The sequence below is a fragment of the Scomber japonicus genome, chromosome 11 (genome assembly GCF_027409825.1).
Source record: "Scomber japonicus isolate fScoJap1 chromosome 11, fScoJap1.pri, whole genome shotgun sequence".
Classification (NCBI taxonomy): Eukaryota; Metazoa; Chordata; class Actinopteri; order Scombriformes; family Scombridae; genus Scomber; species Scomber japonicus.
The window spans coordinates 31650077-31674146 of NC_070588.1; the positions used below are offsets into that span (position 1 = coordinate 31650077).

The 24070-nt window shown below is 40.2% G+C and overlaps 1 protein-coding gene across 1 annotated transcript in view; it reads right to left on the reverse strand.

Annotated features, from left to right (window-relative positions):
• Positions 1-23870, reverse strand: part of rab3gap1 (RAB3 GTPase activating protein subunit 1) — a 308505-nt gene extending 284635 nt beyond the window's left edge. The window contains exon 1 of the mRNA XM_053328440.1: positions 23865-23870. The gene's annotated coding sequence lies outside the window, so the exon portion shown is untranslated. The remainder of the gene's footprint in view (positions 1-23864) is intronic.
• Positions 23871-24070: the final 200 nt, after the last annotated feature.

The following is a 24070-nucleotide window of genomic DNA, read 5'->3' on the forward strand; positions in this document are numbered from 1 at the left end:
AAAGTTTTTTTTCCTCTTTGAAAAGGCTGATTGAGAGTTGGAAAGTTTCATATTCTACTGAGAAAATTGTAATTGGGGGCGATTTCAACTTGGCACCTGATCTTTGGTTAGATCGTCTTCCACCTAAAGGGCAAAGTCATAATTATGATGAAACCATAACTGAATTTACATCGCAGCTAAATCTAGTTGATTACTGGAGAGTAAAGCACCCGTATACCTCACAATTTACATGGTTCAACTCAGCTTCGAACGGTCAGTGTTCAAGATTAGATTACTGGTTAATCTCCAACAACCTCATCAGTGATGTCTATAATTGCGACATTTCTGCATCACCTCTGACTGATCATTGTATGGTTACCTTGTCTTTACAATATCAAAGGATTGAGTCAAAAGCCATCTCCGTGTGGAAGTTTAATAACAGTTTACTGGAAAATACTGAGTTTTGTAAGGAAGTGAAAAAAATGGTTAAAGAGATCTCTGATTTGGATTTATCACCTTTAAGCAAGTGGGAGTGGTTCAAGTTTAAAATTAAAGAGTCTGCTATTAGATTAAGTAAACACCTCAACCAAATTAAAAAGCAAAGACAACATAGTATTATTGGTGAAATCAATAAACTAGGAAATAATGATGAGCTAACTGTAGAAGAGCATCTCCAACTAAACAAGCTTCAAGCTGAATTGGATAACTTATATTTAGAAAAAGCAAAAGGGGCGTATATTCGCTCAAGAGCCCGCTGGATTGGAGAGGGTGAAAAAAATTCTTCCTACTTCTTCAGCCTGGAAAAACAAAGACAGACTAAAAAAAGGATTCAAAAATTAATTATCAATGATGTTAATATAGACAGTCAAGAAACAATAAATGAAGAAATAAAAGTCTTTTATGAAAATTTGTACAGATCAAGATTTTCAGAAGAGAGCAAGTCTTTATTTTTTGGAATGATCCAGACACATGAAAAGAAGTTGGATGATGATTTTATGCAAATTATGGAAGAGAAACTGAAAATTGAAGAATTGGATAATGCAATCAAAAAGATGTCAAAGGGAAAATCACCTGGTCTGGATGGGTTAACTGTTGAGTTTTATACTTTTTTTTTGGTCTGATATTAGAAGGATGTTGTTTAATGCCCTGACAGAATGTATTTCAAATGGTCATTTATCCCCTACAATGAAACGGGGACTCATTACTTTATTACCAAAGCCCAACAAGAATAAACTCTCACTTGAAAATTGGAGGCCAATTACACTTTTGTGTAATGATTATAAGATGTTAGCTCATGTATACTCAAACCGCCTGGATTGTGGCATAACAAAACTTGTTGATGAATGCCAGTCGGCTTTCATAAAAGGCAGAAATATACATAATCATACGAGGTTGATACTTGATATGCTGGATTATAGCGATTATATTGATTCTGAAAGCTTTGTGCTCTTTCTAGATTTTTATAAGGCTTTTGATAGCGTGGAACATCCCTTTCTTTTGGAAGCTTTAAACTTTTTGGGCTTTGGTAAAAACTTTTATAGTATTGTTAAAATGTTTTATACGGATATAAGCAGTTGTGTTTCTCTTAATCCTGGTATGACGCCTAGGTTTATGGTATCGCGAGGTATTCGACAAGGCTGTCCTATATCCCCAAAGCTTTTCATTTTGGCAACTCAATTACTAACTATTCTAATTCAACAACAATCCCCAGAAATAGAAGGTATTACCATTTTTGACAAAGAGTTTAAATTGAGTCAATTTGCGGACGACACATCCATTTTCTTAAAAAACAAATCAATGGTGGGAAGAATACTAAACAAAATCTCTTTTTTCTCTAATGCTTCAGGTCTGTCTCTTAATATCAAAAAATGTGAACTACTCCCTATTCATGAATGTCCTGACTCCACTATAGAACAAATTAATGTCGTATCTGAGGTGAAATACTTAGGAATAACCATATCAAAAAATCTTATTAGACGTGAAGACGTAAATGTATCCAGCCATATTACTGATGTGAAGAAATCCCTCAGCCGATGGCTATCAAGAGATCTTACAATATTTGGCAGAATTATTCTGTCTAAGGCAGAGGGAATTTCTAAATTGATATATCCATGCCACTCCTTGTATGTTTCTCCCAAAAATATTAAAAAAGCAAATTCAGTCATTTTCCAATTTTTATGGAGAAATAAAACTCATTATCTTAGAAGGTCACAACTTGTTAAAGATTATGAAAGAGGTGGTGTGAAAGCGCTGGACTTCGAGGCAATGGTTGGTACATTCAGAATTAACTGGATCAAGGCTTGTCTGTCTCAGCCTGACTCTATATGGTTTCATATCCCCAGGTCCTTGTTTAGTAAAATAGGTGACTTAGAGTTTCTCTTAAAATGTGATTTTGAAGTGGGCAAAATTTCTGTTAAATTGTCAAACTTCCACAAGCAGATTCTCAATTTCTGGAAGATGCTGTTCAAACATAATTTTTCACCCCATAGATCAACTCTATGGAATAATAGAGTAATATTATCTAATAGAAGATCTTTGTTTAAACAAAGTTGGTTTGAGAAAGGGATAGTTTTTGTCACTGATTTGCTGGATGATACTGGGAATGTATTTGATTTTGCATCCTTTTTGAATAAATATGGTTTAAATTGTCATGCAGAATTTATGAAGGTTTGTAAAGCCATTCCCCTGCCACTTATTCATTTGATTAAAAGTGCTCTAATGTATGGAGATATTGAGACAGCACTTCCTGTGTTAGTTATTGAGGATTATGGGTTATTGGATAAGAAATGTAATAACAAGTTTATAAGTGCTGTCTTTAAGCTGAGATCATTTAATGACTATCACAGAGGGTTATATTCTGACACTTCACAGTCTTTAAGTTTGTCTACACTAGAAAAAGCCCACTCAAATTATATCAAATGGCCCATCCCCCCCAAAGTCAAGGAAACTCATTTTAAATTGATCAATAAAATTTATCCAACCGCTGAATTTTTGAGACAAAGATTTAAATTTGAAGTTGACCCCTGTGCTTTTTGTAATGAATCTGAAGAATCACTTGATCATATGTTTTTATTGTGTCCTGTCTCACAAACCTTTTGGCGTGAAATTAGAGACTGGCTATCTCTAAAAATGAACGACATCCCAAAATTAGAAATCTCAAATATTATTTTTTACATAGATACAATTGACAAATCAGTGTCTCTCGTGGTAAATGTCATTCTTTTACTGGCTAAATATCATATACACTGTTGTAAGTGGAGAAAAATGAAGCCCTCTTTCCAATGTTTTTTAAATGATTTCAAACTTTTTTTTGTCTCTATAAAAAAAATTAAGTCAAATAACTCTGCAAAAAATTATTAGCTGATATATCAAAGTATCTTTTATTTTAATCTCTTTCTGAAATGTCGATGCTCTTTGCCTTATAATGCCTTAATGCCTTACTGTTTTTATTTTTATTTATGTTTACCTTATTGTTTGTGTGTATGTCTTTTTTCATGTTACCCCCCCCCAAAGTATGTTTTATTTTCTTACTTGGATTGTATTTTCCTCTATGAGTATTTTGTATAAATGTGTATTTTGTGTATAACTTGTGTTCAATAAAAAAAAAAAAAAAAACAAAAAAAAAAAACTTTCCATCCGTGATGAAACAGCTGACTCAGCACACAACGGACCGTTGTGACGTCAAGTAACGAAGTAAGTAATACAAGCGAGAGTAACGTATTAGTAACGTATTTCTAAAGTAGTGTAACAGTTATTAGCTTTCCGATGCTAACGTTAGCTAACTTCTAGTAGTTGAAATTTGACAAGCTGAACATAGTAGCCAAGCTAACAACTTCACATTGATCATTTCTGTTGGGTTTTATGAGCACTGCTGGCAAACACACATTTGGGTTTTTGTGCAATTGTGAAAATATCGACCAAGACATGTGTTGCTAGTGTAATGTAGCCAGAGTCTGGTTCATCAACTGTCTCTAAGGTAGCTAATGCTAAGTTTGTTCCTTATAAAATTATAACGTTATATTATAATTGTTGCTGCTCTCTTCATAACTGATAGTTTGGTTTTGGTAAGGGCAGCAGCAGCAGCATCATGTCGGCTGAGGCAGCTGCAGAGTGTCTGCCTCCTCAGAGGAGCCGGTGTGAGCTGCTCAGATGAGAAGAAACAGGTTTGTATCATCTGTGTTTCTATCCATTTGAAGTCAATTGTAAAACAAAGTGTGAAACGCCAGTTTTTCCAGTGTGTCTACATCATGATTTACTTTTCAGTGTACGTGTTGTTCATCTTTTACAGAGCCTGCTTCAAGACTTGACCCTGGAAAGAGCCTTTTGGACCTGAGGCCAGGGCTGGTTTATGATGCTCTGATGATGCAGCAGGGCCATCATGATGCTCAACTGCCATGCCATACCTACCTCTGACATCTGCAGCAACATGCACCCCACATTTACAGGAACATGCATCATTTAGAGATCAAAGGCAACTCAGTCCTGTTCAGTAGATTATCTGTAGATAGAACATGTTTAATTGATCATTTATAATAATTTATGTTCAGATGTTATTGTTTAGCCTATTGTTCATTAAGGAGTAAACAAATATTCTCCAAAAAATGATGTGTGGATCTGCTTCATTCACTAATAACCTAATTGTGAAACACCAGAAGTTTTCTGCTTTGTGGTAAACAGTACATCAATTTACATTTCACTTGTGTATGGTCAGTGATTGAATTACACTCTCTAAGCAGTAGTGGACTAAGCCAGTGTTATCTACAGTGTTACAAAGGATAATGTTGAAATGGATAAAGCATGAATATAATCTCAAATAATGTCAAGTTTATTGGTGAGCAGTATTGCAGTCAATTCCAGAAAACAATCATAAATACTACATTTTTTAGAGGTATACATCACTTTTCTCTTCTTGCTGTAACCATCTGGACAAAAAAAAAAGGTCAATTGTATCTGTATCTGTACTACACTGAAGTTAAAATGAAAACAAAACTCCACTGTCATACACATTGATGTATTACAGTTATGTTTTAACATCTCAAATGTGGTTTACTGCCCCTTCAGTTTAGAACAAACTGAAGACAATAGATCAAAAGCTCATCAAATTCAGAAATAATGACACCATGTAAGGTTTATGATCAGTAATGACAAAGCAGCATGCAAAGTGTAATTCAGTATGGTTTGTCCGCTTTTGTGGCCTGCTGTGCTCAAAGCCACTGATGAGGACGTGATGTGGACAGGACGGAGAGTCTGAAGAGTAGCTCCTGGTGTTATTCCTTCCATCATGCAGCATCTGCCAGTCTGCCATGGTGGAGTAACAGCAGTATTGGGCATTATGACCTGAGGAATGCAAGACAAAAAAAATGTAACCTGTGTATAAAATATTTCAGAGCTTTAATCTAAACAAACCCAACATGACAGACAATTCTCACATTTAAAAATGTCAGAATTGCTACACTGTCAATTACAATAAACTTCTTCAGTTATAGAAAACACAAGTAGTTGTCAGACCAAAATGTCTGTCATCTTTACCAGAGTAACAGTCACAGTATTTCATCACCAGTCCAATAGCCTGTTTATTATTTTTAGGACAAAAATATCTTACTTTATATTTAGTCAAAAGTTTCTGAAATAGCAAGGACTGGTCCAGTGAAGCATGGTTAGCAGTATCATCATCATCATCATCATCATCTATGTATTACAACTAACATTACACAGGCAGGCCATACATATTTTCATACTCACTTCTCTCCCTTTGTGCTATAAAATATGCGGACAGACATAAAATGTGATAACACACAGCACTAGTCGTAAGCATTCCTATTCCCTCCTATGTTACTATTTTACTTACTTATTTTATTTGTGTTAACAGCAAAACAAAACCGGGACCAGTCTGAGTGTACGTTATATCCAGCACAGGAGTTACACACAGTCCGTCTGCAGTTAGCTGAGTTAGCGGCCGAGCTAGCCGGGGAACATAGGTACGCTCCCCTCCATGGCTATCATGAAGCCGAGCTGCAGCTCAGGCTTCGTCCTAAGACTGTCAAATAAGTGAACATGATATGCGACATAATGTCTAACGTTAGTCTAACACTAACTAAACAGATATGTGACTGTATACACATAACGTTACTTACTGGTCCAAGAGAAGAAAAGCTAGGTCCGAGTCAAAATGTATCCCTTGTTCTTCTCGCAGGGCTCTTCACCTCGGAAACAGTGACGGACTGGGATAAAAAAACGGCCCTGGCATTTGCACCCACAAGCGGCCCAACTCGCAGATGCAGACCCAACGCACGGAAAGAGAAGCATTTTTGATAGCCCCAATGATGGTGCAGATAAACTCCCATACTTTCAACAACTGCACAAGAAAATTGTCATATCAATGCACAAATAAACCATTATGAATAGATTGTTAGAGCCAGCCGCTCCATAATAAAAACATTTGTCTTACCGTCATGCAGTTAACAAATTGCGAAGGAGCCTGCTCTTTTCCGCAACAAAAAAATTAATCCAATTTGGCGCATTTTTCACCCTCAAACAGCAGCGCTTTCTTGATCTTGTCTCTCTTTTTCTCCGCTCCCCCTTTCTGTCGCTTAGTGCCTCTATTCATTTTTTCTAACCAGTTAATCGTATAATCACCACCACAACCAATCTACTGAATGACTTGACCACCATTAGTCCAACTTCCAACACACAAATGCGCAGACGCGATTTACTACACTTTTTTACGCGATTTACTACACTGCCAGGAAATTCCCAGAAGGCATTGCTTCATTTTAATTTTCTCAAACAATCAAATACAAAATACCAGTAGATTTGTTTTATTTCAAACCATGAACATTTTTTAAAATCATAACAAGAAATTTCCCTTCAAAAGTAAAGCAGGCTGATGTAAAACTTGAAATACACCATGACTATGATGTATACAGGTATGTGTGGTATAAATACCACTCAGGTCAACAGTGTCAAGTACTGCATGCAAAATCATAAGAGATATGAAACCTAGAAGCGCGTTGGGAACTTGTTCAGCATGCAAGAGGGAGTGGGCCGCGTCAGTGCCACTAGGGGCCGCTGTGATCTATTTGGCATTCTCGGCCGTTCTAGACCTCTGCGCGGCCGTTCTGGCATCTGCCTAATTGCCGGACCGCCCAGTCCGTCCCTGCACCGGCCCAAATAGCACGTCGGCCCACCGGGCATTTGCCCGGTATGCCAGATTACCAGTCCGTGCCTGCTCGGAAATGCAAGGCCAATGTTAACCCGGGTCTTATTCCTCTCTTTATTGGAGAGTTTCTTGGCAGCTGAGCGTGGTCTCTTCATGGGGTTTTCCTCCGCCATGTCGCTTTCGCAAAGTCCGCAGCCGGTCCTCAGTGGTTTGATAGGGGGAGTGGCATTACGGTCCCGGTTATATAGGGGGAGTGGGTTAATGGTTCCGGTGGAGGAGAGGAGGAGGTGGCTCACATGCACTAACATGAACGCGCGGCCGTCAGAGAGTGTAAGTAACGTTATGTGCTTATAAGTTATAATACTGTACATTTAGGCAATTAAATGCATTTTGCTGAATGTGCAAATCCTAAAAGTGATTTTACATCATGCACCCTGTCATGCCCGTGTAATGTTAGCATGCATGTAAACGTGACATAATTTGGCCTTATTCCCTGAGCGTCATCCATCTGACAACACAATGATAACTGACAGGTAATATTTTATGTGCACCAATATAGCTATGACAAGGAATTATATGTAGACTGAGGTTTTACGTTTGTGTGTAATGTAAAACATGGACCGAGGGACACCTAAAATGAGCGTCAAAGTGGCTTCCGAGGTACCCACGAGGTATGTTGTATGTATGTATGTATGCAGTGGTCATGATGACAGCCTAATGTCTCTTTTCCTTATTCCTGTTTTCTTTTCCCATGTACAGGTCTCAGTGTCTTCCTCCAGAATATCTGGCAGCCACTGTTCCTGTGACTTACCTTGTGCCTAGACTTGGGCGGTATATATATTTCTTTCAAGCCTTCATAGCTTCCAGACATTTACCTTGGTGTATGGTATTTATTACACATTTCTGGCGACTAATTTCCGTGGTGACTAAAACATTTGAAATTAAACCACTATAACAGTATGAAGCACTCAGAAAGCACCTTGGTATACTGCAACACCTTTATACCGCCCAAGCCTACTCCTGCCTCAGCCAATCTCAGGACCAGAGCTCCACCAGCCTCCATTGTAAAAGAAGTAAGTTGTGACACACACAAATATATCATTACTCAATAATACATTTATTTTATATTGGACACATTTTATAAACAAATAATATAAGCAAGCAATAAACTATTAATAATAAAATCTAAAGGGGAGGTTTAAAACCTGTGTATTCCCCATCTTCATCAGGGTACTCCTGATGAATGCGGAGGACAACACAGGAGGGGATGACAACCCGGTTGTCCTTTCCCAGGTATCCCCAGCACCAGGACACAAAACTCCTGTAGGACAGGTAGCGAGCACGCCTGTAATAAAAAATTTAGTGTCATGAACTGGCTCAAAATTCATGACAAAACAAAAGAGGAGAGCACATCTTTAAGTTAAACCAAACCAAAGTAATTTATTCAATCAACGTATTTACCTAAATTAATCAAAGTTATATGTTAGATCTGTAAATCAGTGGTGTCTGGAAATGTATGGATGCAGGGGTATGTTGAGTGCTAAAAAGTAATCAAAGAAAGCAACCAAAGAAAAAGGGTTCTGCTGCTGGTAGGAAGAGAGCCCAGACTGAGTAGGCCAGCTGATTTTATAAAGGTGGCCCAACCCCCAGCCCAGGTGAACTGATTCAGCCTGATGACCTTGATCTGCCTGGATACGTCCTGGAAAGAGAAAACACAAGGACAAGCAGAGCAACCAGGCAGAGCAATCGCAGGGGGTCATCACACCCCCCCCTTAAAATCAGAAACCCAATAAGGGTTTCTGCCACATACAGTCTAATTGGGAAACAAACCTTATTCTTTAGACGATTAACACTAAGGATACGGGGCAACCCAATGAACAACAAGGCTACTAACTGAAACGCAAGACCACTTACCACTACTGTCACCCATCTCCGGTCTTTACAGCCTGGTACCTGAGGAGCATGGTTAAATGGAAACTGAGGACAACCCTGAGGCAAACATGAAAACCTTATTAGTAAGCCCTATCTGCTAACTCAGAAACCACGAGAACGGGCATCTACATGTCTGAAAATGGACGTTAAAGACCTTAAGGCCGCTGAATTCTTTACCCTTCCTTGCAACATGCAATCATCAGGTGATGACTCCCCTCCAGCTTCCCCCACAACCGCTGGATCACCTGACACCCGCCCAACACAGAGAACAGAACTCACCCCAGATTCAGGCCTAACAGTTTCAGATGTCCAAGGCTCATGCCCAAAATAAGGCTTCAGCAGGTTAACATGACAAAGTCTGGTCTTACATTTAGGCAGAGAAATCAAGTAGTCCTGCTCAGTAACCTGCCTTACCACTGTAAAAGGACCAGAAAACCTAGCCTGAAATGGGGACCCCACTGCAGGTAACAAGGCCAACACCTGATCCCCTGTGCTGAACTGATGCAGCTCAGCTTGCCGGTCAAACCTAGTTTTCCTTTTCTTTTGGGCATTGCCCAAGTTCTCTTTTGCCAACTGACCTGTATGACAAGTTTTAACATAGGCTGAAACATCCCTCTTAAAGTGTGGCCAGAAAAAATGCTGCCGAAGACGGGCATACGTTTTCCTGACACCCATATGCCCTGCCACACCATCATGTACCACTTTTAGCACCATCTGCCTAAACGGTTGAGGAACAACTATCTGCACAACAGGTTTCCCTATGTAGTCATCACAATGTGGGACCCACTTTCTCACCAGAACATCATTCTGCACAAAGTATCCAAGAGAAGCATTCCTTAACTCCTTAATAGGAGACACTTGTCCAAAAAGTCCCTTTAAAGAAGGATCAATAGCTTGTTCGTTCACTAAGTCATCATGAGAAATGGACTGCAAAGGTGCAGGCACACACAAAACAGGAGGGAGATCTTCAGTCTCCACGCCCCGAGCAACCCCAGAGCCAGTCTTGCTCATAGCGGGAGTAACAGCACAGGCTGGGAACCCAATTTGCTCAACCCCAGAAAGCTGCGAGGATGACAAGACATGAGTTCGCTCCGATATACCCTCATTGCATCATCTGGCCACACCCGACTACCAGCTAAATCATTACCAAGGATAATATCTATCCCTTCAACTGGGAGTTCAGGTCGGAGTGCAATTTCCACATCTCCAGAAACTAAACCACAGCGTAGATCGATCTTGTGGAGAGGAGCAAAAAGAGGAACCAACCCCATCCCACGAACCATAACACACTGACCTGTGTCAGTGTCGGCAGAAAAATGTAAAACAGACTCACACATAAAAGAATCCAAAGCACCAGTATCTCTCAAAATGGTCACTGCAACCTTCTTATCTGACCCTGGAAGAGACACAAACCCCTTGGAAATAAATGCAGAGTAATCTGACTTAGCCCTCCTAACAGGCACCTGTTCTGTCTGAGAAAATACTGAAACAGTCTTGCACACTGGGGCAGCCACAGCACTGGATGTCACAGACCCACGATTGGACCTAGTCCTAGACTTAAGCACAGGACACTCATTCTTCCAGTGTCCGATGCACTGGCAATAGTTACAAGTACGACTAGAAACAGAATTCTTCCAAGGCTGACTCTCATAGTGACTTACATCTAGGCCTGCACGATTAATCGAATTTTCATCGTCATTGCGATGTGAACGTTCGCGATGAACCCATCGCAAAAGCTGGTCTGTAATGCGATAAATTGGCCACGCACACTTTTTTTTTTTTTCGTGGCGTCCAAAACATTTTGCCTTGTAACAGTAGACCAATAAAATTGATGAGTAGTTCACAGAGGTCCAATGAAATTGTGTGATAAATCAAGCACGCTTTATTATTGTAAATCAGTCATTTGTACTGACTCTCATCAACATGGAAAATACTCGAAGAAAATCATATGATGCGGCTGTTACGTACTTTATTATTTTTTCACTTTGCTTCATGGTTGATACACGTTGTCGTCCGACTCGTTCATAGGAGAGAACGGGAGAGTTCGCTCAGTAGGTAAGTTTTAATTCAAAGCAAGACGTACAATGACAGGTGCCAACGAGGTAGATTACTCCAGTAAAAGTAAGACTTAGTTTAATGACTTAGAAGTCGCCAAATTACTTACTTTAACGAATTTCGTTAGTTTATATAATGCAGATTTGTAAAATATTACTTTTATGAGGGTCACAGTCACAGACTGTAGAAACTTAGCATTTGATAATTGTGATAGCAGCGGTGCAGCAGATGTATTGAAGTCCATGCAGCACGCTGGATGCAAACTAATATTAAGCATATATCCTATTCATTACAATGTCCATGGACATAAATTGAGTTCTTTTGCCTTAATAATGATAAAATAATACACAATAAATGCGTGATGGCTGTCAGGCATCGCCAGACCAACCATAGCTAATATCTCATATTACAACGTGGGACACCTGAGGCTTAAAATCCGGCGCGGCTTGTACAAGTACAAAATTGATTTTCTTTCTACAATTAGAGCATGCGGCTTTTAATCAGGTGCGCTCTGTAGTCCGGAATTTGCGGTAATTACAATCAGCTATTCAGTGTTTTAGAGTACCTAAAAGCAGGGAATCTTTTAAAGCTGAAAATCTGAAAGAGACAGGAACTGTATGCAAACTTTAAATATTTTCTTATTTATCGCAAGTCATATCGTCATCGCAATATTGAACAGTGTGATCGCACATCGCACATTTTGCTGATATCGTGCAGGCCTACTTACATCTGCGCCTACTCCTCCCCCATTTCCTCTAACAGTAGGGCAAGAGCTATAACCCATATCACCTGGGACAATGTCAGCAAATGTAGCCTTATGAGTCAAAATATATTCATCTGCCACCACAGCAGCATCATGAGGAGTTCTAGGATTCCTTTCATTAATAAAGGTGGCAATGCCACTAGGCACACAGTTCTTAAGCTGTTCAAGTATTACCAAACTACACAAACCTTCAAATGTATTCACACCCGTTGACATACACCAGCGATGCAACTGAGTCTCAAGACCCCGAACAAACTCAACATGCGTCATGTCACCTTGTCTCCTAAAGTTCCTAAATCGCTGCCTATAGGCCTCAGGGACCAACTCAAAAACTCTCAAAACTGCAGCCTTTACCTTATCATACTTAACACAATCTTCCTGGGATAGAGCAGCATAAGCCTCCTGCGCCTTACCCGTGAACACACATTGGAGGAGGAGAGTGCGTTCTTCATCCAGCCAGTGCCTGGACTCAGCAACCCTCTCAAACAGAGAGAAGAAGAGGTCTGGATCAGCTTCTGTAAAGTGTGGGACCAAACGAAGATTAGTGGCAACGTCAAATTCATATTTTCTTTGAACTGATCCCTCACTTGCCAATTTTCCCTCCCGAATCATCTCAATCCTATATTGTTGAACCTCCAGTTTATGCCTTTGTTTTTTGCCTCAACACCTCCATTTCCAGTTGCCTATCGTTCTTAATTCTTTCATGCTCCATTTGCAACAATAGCAGCTCCTTTTGTTGCTCAAAGGTCAAAAAACCCTGTGAAACCACAGGCTTTGGAATCACCTCCTCACTTAACACCCCATCATCCAGCAATTTAGATCTCAGTCCTTTTGATTGTGTCTTTCAGCTTTTTATCAGGAACTTCAATCTGAAAATGTTCAGCAATTTTCAAGAGCTGGTCCTTAGTACACTGCTCCAAAAGCTCCTCAGAAGGATAAGACACAAAATCCTCCAAGACAGAGGCCATGTCTCCCTTAACCAAAACTTAATCAAAAGTACCAAAAAACCCAGTTACACAATGGTCCAGAAAAACGACTTTAAAGGTAGGGTTGGTAATCTTGTTCAGAAACACTTTTTGTTATACTGGGTGAAATGGTCTTTCTATTATGAAAGGTATTAATACATTATGGCTTTAGAAAAAGGAACGGAGAAAATCAGAGCTCTGTAGCGGCCACAAAACTGATAAAACCACGACCAATCCGAGCCGTTCGGTGCGAACAGAAAAAACCAATCAGGTGCCTTCATGTCTAGTTTTGCTTCCGCATACAGTCTACGCCCCTCCCCCCTCTCTCCCTGCCTACTGCGCGCGTGCACAGTCTTCATCTTTCGCAGTCGCCAGAAAAACCAGCACACCTCTCTGCTGACCTACCGAATAGATTTATTTAAGAGCAATGGCTGAGAAAGTACCACTTGCACGCCTTCTTTTAACGGCTCGTCCTGACAAAAAGGGAAGAAAGAGAAAGCCGGAGGAGGAAAGGACAGCTACTAAAAAGTCACTTGATAAAGCAAGAGGTCAAACAAGGATCAATATCGGAGTAGCATTTGAGCGGTGGAGAGAACTGAGGGAACTGAAGGGCCTGAACAGTGATGCCGAGGTTGCTCTCTTTCTGTTGGACAGGTAATGATTTGTTTTGCTTCGGGGAGGATTTGTTATATATATGTAAGTTATGCTAACGTAGCTACTTTTGTAGCTTGTATTAGCGTAATGCTAATATTAGCTTTGCTGTGTGTTTAAAACGGGTCGGTGACGCCAGTATTGAATAGATTATACTAGTATATTAATTTTAAAGATATTACTCTACCCTAGTCGTCAGTGTCTGCATTATTATTGTGATAAAAAAGACCTACGTATATTGGCTTTTACACGTTACAACTGTGGTGATGTAGCTCATCTATGTTTTCATAGCCATGAGAAGGACCGATCAACCTCGACGCCGTCTAAACACGGATTGATGAGACCTACTCTCCCTCCAGTTCAACTATTGTTTCTGAGTCTCTGTCCGACCGGTGAGTTCAACTTGCTGCTGCTATGAATATGTCTTTGGGATATAAATATCTGTCTTTCATATCTAGCCTTTTCTGTTTTATGTGCCTCAAAGTGCCATTTGAGGTACTTCAGAAAACAGCATTATTGCACATACAATATGTGTTGTCAGTGATATCTGCTATATCATTATACAGACATTGAGTAAATGTTAGTGATTAGATATTTTGAGAAATATGATGGCCTGAGGATAAAACCTGTCCTTCACCTTAGGACAGGGGTGCTCACACTTTTTCAGCATGGGAGCTACTTTTGAAATGACCAAGTCAAAATGATCTACCCATTATATTTATTGAGAAATATATTGAGGATTCTTACAACTTATGTTGATGTATAACCACATATGTTGCACAACACAACATAACAAGAACTGAACAGACTGAACAACATAATTATGTACATTTTTTGCCATCACCTGAGCTCACTCTGATGACTTGCACTGAATTGAATCAGCCAGGGATACATAGTCCAGACAGTAGCTGCTGACAGCCAGCCTCAAGCACATTTCCAAATGTTCATCAGTCATAGTGGAGCGGTACTTGGACTTAATTATCTTCATGTGGGAAAAGGCTGACTCACATAAATAAGTGGAGCCGAAAAATGCAGTCAAGGAGGTAGCACATTTCCTCATGTTGGGATACTTTCCCTCTGCTAGTAAGTTCCAGAATTGTCCATGAGCTCTGGACTTCAGCTCAATGTCAGCTTGTAGTGTGAATATCTCATCTTCCACTCCAGAAGAGTTCAGGTGAAACAGTGTTGCAATTTTTGATGAGAGTGAATCAATCTCCACATCTTCCCGAAAAGGAAAACACATGAATGTTGCAACTGGCTCGAGCAAAGAAAAGTCTTGAAAGCGTTTTTCAAACTCTGACAGACAGTTGTCAATCTGTTCTGTGTAGCGTGCACTGTCAAGTTGCACACAGGCCTTCCCTTGCATCTCCAGCTCTGACGCCAGGTTCTGGAAGTTTGCCAAATCATGGCGCTGCAGCTTTGAGGACAGATGTTGCAGTTTGCGTTTGAAAGCATTAACTGAGCTGATCATATTGATCACTGTTTTGTCTTTTCCTTGCAGCTCTAGATTGAGGTCGTTCAACATGTTTGTCAGGTCAGTTAAAAATGCCAAGTCTAACAGCCACACACCGTCACTTAGTTGCTTGTATTCTGCATGCCCAGTTGCACGGAAAAACTCCTTAATCTCCGGGCAGAGCTCTCGAAATCTTTGCAGGAATTTCCCTCGGCTAAGCCACCTCACGTCAGTGTGTAGCAACAAGTCAGAGTGGTCGCAGTCAGCCTGCTCCAGATGTGCACGGAATAACCGTCTTTGAAGAGACCGGGCTCGAATAGCACAGGCGATCTTCGTTGCGACATCCATGATTTCTTTCATGTTGAGCATTTTAGCGCATAATGCTTGTTGGTGGATTATGCAATGGTAATTCAGAAAGTCTGGGAAAGCATCGTCCTGCCTACACTTGGCAATAAATCCATTCAAGTGACCAATCATTGCAGGTGCGCCATCTGTGGTGATAGACACCAATTTGTACACCGGCAGCTGGGTTTTCTCAATAAAGTTTTTGAACGACAGAAATATGTCCTCTCCTCGCGTCTTTTCTTTCATGGGCAGTAATGTTAACAGTTCCTCTTTTGCAGTCATATCACTAAACACCATACGAATGAAAACGCACATCTGGGCTGTGTCACTCACGTCCGTAGATTCATCCAACTGCAGTGAGAAACACTCGCAATCTCTGATGTCCTTCCACATTTGCTGCGTTAAGTCCTCAGCCATGGCTTCACAACGCCGTGTAACTGTACTCCTTGACAGCTGGAGAGCTTTGATCGAAGACAAGATTTCTGCTTTATTTTTAAAGTCCCCGAACAATGAGTCCGCTGCTTCAACGAATGCCTCTTTTACCATCTCTCCATCTTGGAATGACTTCTTGTTTTTAACGATGATGTGACTTACTCGGAATGATGCTTCGGTGGCAGCTTTCGCTTTAGAAGTAGCTTGTGTGAAAAATGACTGCTGTCCCAATAACTGGGATTTTAGCTCCTTCACCTTTGTCTTTCTCAGCTCGCTTTTCGGCGGGAATTCAGTGTCATATTTTCCATGAAGAGTCCGAAAATGCCGCTCCACATTTCCCTTCTTTGGTATTGCAACGGTAGACTGGCAGACGAGACAAACGCACTTTGAAAATGTCATAGTGAAAAAAAAGTCCTCCTCCCATTCCGTATGAAAGTGATAGGTTTTTTTCTTTTTACTTGGTCCAGCTCCCCCACTCATTTTTATATCCTATCTTACCTTTAAGAGGAAAAAACCGAGCGAAAAATTAGGATGTAACTAAGGACTAGCTTGTTAGCTTTGCAGCTCAGGGGCGTTGTTTGAACAAGCACAGTGACCTAATTGTACGGGGAAAAAAATCAGATGTCTGGTTGTCCTGTGTATCAATCAAGTGACGGGATGGCTGATAGGCTGACGTCTAGTTTTTTTATTCAAAACAACTCAACTTTATTTGTATAGCGTCAGTTCATGACAATGTAGCGCGGGAAGTGGGGGGCTGAAGCCCCCCTCGTCAGAGGGTCTGCCCCTCTCTGCCAGAGTGGAAGAAATCTTACATCTTGTTATAAAAATAAAACCAACAAAAAATAAAAACATATAACATATTTATTCTGTGTCGAATGGGTTTGATTTGAGTTATTGTGATATGTGAAAGAATACATTTATATTTTCTTTTTTTTGTCAAGCCGCTATGTTAGCAGGCACTTCCGGTGCCGCTGTCAAAAAAAACATAGACCAATTTCCAAATCAGCCAAATATAAAATTCCCGGGAAGGAGATTTGGAAACGAGAACGTTTGAACGATCATTACAATATAGCTGGTTTGGGAGATGGAATTTTCCATTTCAGTTTTATTTTTCTGGCTACGTTCATTGCTGTTATTATTGTTGTTTATATAAATGTTATTATTGTTATTGTTATTGACTATTGTAGGCCATACATTGAAGGTGTGGATGACGGTGGAATTTAGCGTGTTTTAAGTCTCTGAATAGGCCTACTGTTGATTTACAGGACTTATGTTTGTTATTTTTAGTGTACCTATATAGTTTCGTAAGTTCATACAATTTTCAGGGGATCCATACGCTAAAACTCCACTGTCCATGGTGCTGGCATTTTCAGCACCATGGACAGTCCTAGAGGGACATCGCTAACTAAAGTTATTTAACGTGGTAGGTCTGTTGCATCGAATAGATAATTTATCAAATCAATCACATGTTATAAAGTTCATATTCACTTAACACTAGAACCGCCAAGGGGGTGTGGGATAAAAAGAAAAAAAAATATGATCATTTATACCTCGAACCGCCGAGGGGTTCATTTTTACCCCCTATAAAACCGCTGTATAATGCCGTGCTCAACACTTCCGCGGGGGGGGGGGGGGGGGGGGGGGGGGGTACGTTATTACGTACTTTATTATTTTTTCACTTTGCTTCATGTTTGATACACGTTGTTGTCCGACTCGTTTATAAGAGAGAACGGGAGAGTTCACTCAGTAGGTAAGTTTTACCTTACAATGACAGGTGCGAACGAGGTAGATTACTCCAGTAAAAGTAAGACTTAGTTTTATGACTTAGAAATCGCCAAATGACTTACTTTAACGAATTTCGTTAGTTTATATAATGCAGATTTGTAAAATATTACTTTTATGAGGATCACAGTCACAGACAATAAACTTAGCATTTCATAACTGTGGTAGCAGCGGTGCAGCAGATGTAATGACGTCCACGCAGCACACTGGATGCTGCGTGCTGCGATTCCCTGGAAAATTGGCTTCTTCTCCCTCAAGCAGGGTACACTTGCACTCACACTAGCCAAATAATCCGGACTTTAGGGGGCAAACGTGCTTTGGCACGGTACGATTGCCTAGTGCGCCCTAAATGAGCAGTGTCAGAGTAGCCGCGGCGGGGGTTGCGTGTAATCGCCGATGTACACCCCACTGATTGTTGCCGTTTTCATTCATAATTTCAGTGTTCTTGACGCTTGCTGTGGCAGCTTTAGTGTTCAAGTTTGCTGTCTGTTGTTTCAATATTTATAAGTGAGAACGGAAATCGAAAGCCAAGTTCAGTTTAGGTTTATTTCGCCTGAATGTAGGCTACAGTATATATTTATGTTTAGTTTTATTTCTTTATTTTGGCCCTATGGGTGAACAGATGAGGAGTGTGTGTGTGTGTGTGTGTGTGTGTGTGTGTGAGAGAGAGAGAGAGAGAGAGAGAGAGAGAGATCAAAGTGTCGCTAGTGTGTGTCCTGCTAAAATGATATTGGGTGCTGTAGTTCATCTGATTACATGAAATAATATAAATTGTAACACACTTATTTCTGCCCCCAACCCCTAAAACATATTAATAGGCTAATTAACAACAACCATCACAATGATGTGACGTCATGCATTTTGATCGCAGCCCCCCCTACTGAAAATACCTTCCAGCGCGCCTGATGTCACCTCACCTTGTCATGCGATCTACCAATAGTACCTTGGAGATCGACTGGTAGATCGCGATCGACGTATTGAGCACCCCCGCCTTAGGAGGTCCAGCACTTCACACTGAGTTGTTAACATCAACAACAACAACCATCAACACTAAAATAAAACACAGCTACCATAAGTTGTACCTCTAACTCTGTGTGGTGTTGGAGTAATTGATCATGCTACAAGCTTGTCTATGGACTATACTCTGGTAGATGCTATGCAGAGAGGATAGAAACAAACTGAGGATCTTCTCAACAGTTTATATCAATCTTTATGCTCCTTTGGTCCAACTGCCAAACCCAAGACTTCTATTTCTACATATAAAAAGTTCTGTGTTTTGTCCTCTATGAATGAAGGGTAAATGTATGTTGACAGTATTTTCTAATTTTGTAATCTTCACAGAGATGACGTGATGAGATGATGTTAATTCTTTAACTGGTTTGAGCAGACATCTGTCCCTCCCCCAGCCCAGCCATTACTGCAGCTACCCCCCTCGTTGACACCTCTAGGCTCTATGCTACCCACACTAAGGTCAAAAGCATACAGCTTTTGCAGACCCAACTCAGCAGAGGCCTAGGTGAGTTTTCTTACAATATTGTAGTTTGATGAAGAAGTTCTAACATAATTATGTGCAAAATAAATGGGAAATAAAGCTCTAAGTATTCTTATTCTTTGATTATCTCAAATGTATTCATTATTGTCAGATGTGTAATTGTGATATTCTTCCTATAGGTAAATCACTGCCAAAGGAGTAGATCACCACCGCTGACAAATACTCCCTACACACAGCCTGACCGGTCTGCCTTACCTGGAAACACCTTTTCCAATGTGTAGATACACTCATGTTGAAAATGTACAGATTATTTATGTAACAATAAAAAGGGTTATACCAATTTTGTAATTATTCTGTAATCACTTATTTTTAATGTGGTGGTGAGAAAATATATTGCTTCTGTTGCAGAAATAGTCAAATGAAAGGCATTCATCATTTTCAAATTTTTATTAAAAACTGACAAAATATATATAAAAGACCAAATTTAAAATGTAAAATGTATACTTCCAGGTGAGGGTTAGGGTTAGGAAGCAGGTTGTTGCCCACAGCACTTTTTTTCTAGATCTGTGGGCATCTCACAGCACTTCCTGCACACACACCATGTAGGTAGAGGTGGAGCTGGAGGGCCTGGTGGAGGAGCATCTGCAGGACATCAAACATGAGGCTTGGGTCTCTTGATCTGAAGCAACTGATGAGATTCTTCCAATCTCAGTCGTTCAATTCTAGCCTGTAAAAAATAGTTAATCAAGAAGATTAGACTCTCACCATCTTGTCCTTTATTATTACTAATATTGTAATTTCATTTATTATATTTTTGGTATGTTGCCGGACCAGAGTTGAAAGTTTCATGTGTTTATATTATAGTATTATATTCTTTAACAGTTTATGAATGACAATAAACTCAGAAGTGTTGTGTTCACTGTAAATGGCAGGTCATTGTTTACAGTTCTTGATAATGTTGAGATCAGGAAAAAAGAGGCTATTTTAGAAAGGCTACCTGCTCATCTGCAATTCTTTGAGCTTGCAGATTCTCCACTCGTTGAATATCCTCATCTTGTAAAAGCTCTCCGGTCGCAGTCCGGCTTGCTCCACGTCCTTGACCTCAAGTTCCTCGGCCTCTGCCCCTTGCACCCCCTCTAGCACGGCCTCCTCTGGCTCTAGCACGACCGCGTCCCCTTGGAGCTGAAGACGTGCTCGATTCAGGACTGTAGCTCGGGTCTGAGCCAGTGCTCTCATCGTGTAACCTCTAACAATGAAACAACAAACATAGCGTTAGCCTAGTAGCATAAGTGTCTAAGTTTTATAGTAAAATTGAGATATTGGCCCAAATTGACTTTCCTAACACTTCTGCATCACCCTGCATAATTGTCAATGAAAAACATAGCAGATATGCTACGTGACTAATAAAAACATAAAATACACGTTTGTCAGTGAAAAACACGTAACAATTATTACAATGTAATTTAGCTGATGGGTCTGAATCCAGCCGTATCCTTGGGGAGATTCAGCAGATTCAGACCCGGATCTGAATCTGCACAGACTGATGTGCTATAAAACAAACAAAAAACATAATAATACAGTTTACTTACAGGTAAATGAGACATGAGACTGTTTGGTTGTTGTCCAAAATACTTGGAAATGGCTAGCTCGTAGCTCTCCTCTCCTCCCTGCAGCAGTGTGCGCGTTCCAGTTTGTGGGGGCGTGGCTTGGACGGACTCACTGACGGGAGGGGGAGCAGCGGGGTTGAGCTTAGAGGAGGCAGGAGGAGGTGCTATTTTCAAATCTTGCTAGCTCTCTTGCTAGCTTTCCAACATTACCAACCCTACCTTTAAGTAGCCAGAAACAAGGAAGTCCACAACCCCCGCTAACTAAGAGAATAACTACTAACTAACTCAACCCTAGTCTTCAGGCTGTTACCGGCAAGAGGATCTTTAATCACAAACTCAGTGGGACTGGAAAGTACCTGCTATGCAGCCACCACCAGCACCCCACTGACGTGAACCTGAGCATATAGCTCTACTCACTTTCACAGCCACAAAATAAACCCCAGGTTCTACAAGTAGAACCTGATAAGCCTACCAGGGGGAAATAGACTCCTTATAAGGACTACACCCAAAAGTCACCGCTGAAAATGACCTACAAAACCAGACCAAACTGAGCACCAAAACTCTCCCCAAGAAACAGTCAACTCCAAAAACAAACAAACAAAATCCCCAGCAGTTAACCAATGCAACTTACCAATAGTTGAAAGAAGAAAAATAAACAAAACAACCATATTCCACTAAATACTAGGTCTTACTGAACAGACGAGCCCCCATTTTGTCATGAACTGGCTCAAAATTCATGACAAAACAAAAGAGGAGAGCACATCTTTAAGTTAAACCAAACCAAAGTAATTTATTCAATCAACGTATTTACCTAAATTAATCAAAGTTATATGTTAGATCTGTAAATCAGTGGTGTCTGGAAATGTATGGATGCAGGGGTATGTTGAGTGCTAAAAAGTAATCAAAGAAAGCAACCAAAGAAAAAGGGTTCTGCTGCTGGTAGGAAGAGAGCCCAGACTGAGTAGGCCAGCTGATTTTATAAAGGTGGCCCAACCCCCAGCCCAGGTGAACTGATTCAGCCTGATGACCTTGATCTGCCTGGATACTTCCTGGAAAGAGAAAACACAAGGACAAGCAGAGCAACCAGGCAGAGCAATCGCAGGGGGTCATCACAGTAGAAAAATACTTTGATTTATATTTTTATGTATGTTTCTTTTTGGTATGTTGTCCTCTGTGTAATCAAATTTGACACTGGAGCTGTCTTTCACAAAACATTATTGACGTGTTGTCTTTTAGAAGAACCTATCCCCAATCAAACTGAACTTATTTGTTTGATTGATGTAATAAACAAAAAGCCTTTCCCTCCACATTTTTTGTCATGTCTTACAGATTGGGACCTCGGAAGATGAGTTTGATTCATCAACCTGCAGTCTACCTCATCATATTGGCTAAATGGATGGACAAGAAAATGGACAGCAGTTTTTTTATTCCAAGGAATTTCCACGACCACACAGCTACATTTTCAGAAATAATAATAATAATCTAGTGATTGCTTGTATAAATGTCCAATCATGTGCATTCAGTTTATACATCTATATATCAAGGTGATGTACATGTTGGTTGATTTACTATGTAGTGAAAAACAGCTAAAGAATGAACCAGTATTTATCTGTCCAACATGAGAGTTTATATATAGCTCAGGAAGATGAAGGATTAAAATGGATACAGTCAAGCATCACTCATGTGCTTTGAGTGTAAATGAAATACACTGTATACATTAGTCAACTATAATATGATTGTATAAATGATGTAAGTTTATTCCCGGGTACTAAACCTTACCTCTCTTTGAAAGGCATGTCATTTGATCAACACAAGTGTAATTTATAAATATCCGAAATCAGTAAAACAAATATTATATTGTCTACGTTACCCAGATCTTTCCTTTTCCGCCAGTGGTCCATGGTCTGCCTGATAAATGTTTAGGGCATTCTGCAGGGAGTAGGGGTTCAGGCAGACCGGCTCCAAGCCTGGATGAAGAGTCATGCAGCGTGGCTCTTCAGGCAGCTCTCCACATCTACTCTGAACCTATAGGAATATGTGTAATAGGTGTTTTAGTGCTAGACATCTAGTATGCTGCTGCTTATGTATTCATTATTTGAATTATTATTGTGAAAAACAGTTTTTATTTACATACAGCATTCAGCTCCTTGCAGCAGACATGTTCAACCTCTGTGGGCATTGTTCTGCATTCTCCACATGTGCACCTGCACAAGTACATTTTTAATCACAGTGTGACAAATGTTAACCATTTCAGTTGTCAGTTCAGTATGAAGCCCGGTTCAGCAAAATGACCTAATCAGTTGAAGCATATTGTCTTATTCAGCCTGTGTGTTGTAATGATGACATTCAGCAATCCACAAATTAATCAGAAGACACAGGTAAGTAACTGACTAAGTAAAACTGGCTAGTGTTATATTTTACTTTTTTGTAGTCTAATTAGTTACCTAATGCGTTTCCCCACATTTGTTGAATAATGTGATCTGAAAAAACAAGTAAACTGCCTCCTTTCAAAGCTGGACAAACTGAATTTACTTAGGTTTACCACCCACTACACTCTTAGAAAGAAATACTAGTACTACCTTTATTAGGTATAAACAAAAGGAGTAATTAAATTAACGAAACAGTAATAAAAATCAAGTGTTGTTTAATCTGTGAACAGACAAAACAATCACAATTCTTCATTACATGAAACCCTAACGTTTTTAGCTAGTCAGTGGGAGCGTACCTCGGCGGCTAACTCGGTTGCTAGCTCGGCGTCAGTATCCTATAGTCAGTAATACATATTGCTAACTTGCATAAATAGGAGAAATACATTACCATTCTGTTGCAGACTGTGAGGCACGAGATTGTGCATGTTCATTGTCTAACTCCGAGTCAGTGTCTGGCTCTGATGGCTCAAACATGTAGGGCTGGGTCACTGCAATGCTGTTGTTAGTGCTAGCGTCCATTGCTACTGTTGCTATGTTACACGGAGGCGGCCCCCTTCCGCGCGTGGGTGTGTTTCCAGCGCCTTCAGCAGACACGCCCCCAGCGTTTGACAGCACAGAGAAGTGCTTGATTTTTCATGATTTTAAAAGATAATTTTACATACTTAGACAATTTTTCTAGCATTCAAATTTGGAAGGATGGTTAATAACACATCTGTCTGTGATGTGACTAACTCAGAACACAAATATATTTTCACTTTACACGGTCTTTAAGGAATAAAAACTGGATTTACTAAAATAGTGAGTATACTTCAACAGGCACTGCTCTTCCTTGTAGGGACCGGTGGCAAAAAGGGAGAAGGCTTTTCCATCTCAGACCACCCCGGCCAAACCACTGCATGAGCAGGTTGTCGTGTCCAAGGTTGTCTCCCATGGTCTCTGCAGCTCTCTCAGTCCCACGCCGGACGTAGCTGTCACCAATGATCCATACATTCACTGGATGGAGAAAAATCATTATAAAGAGAAATG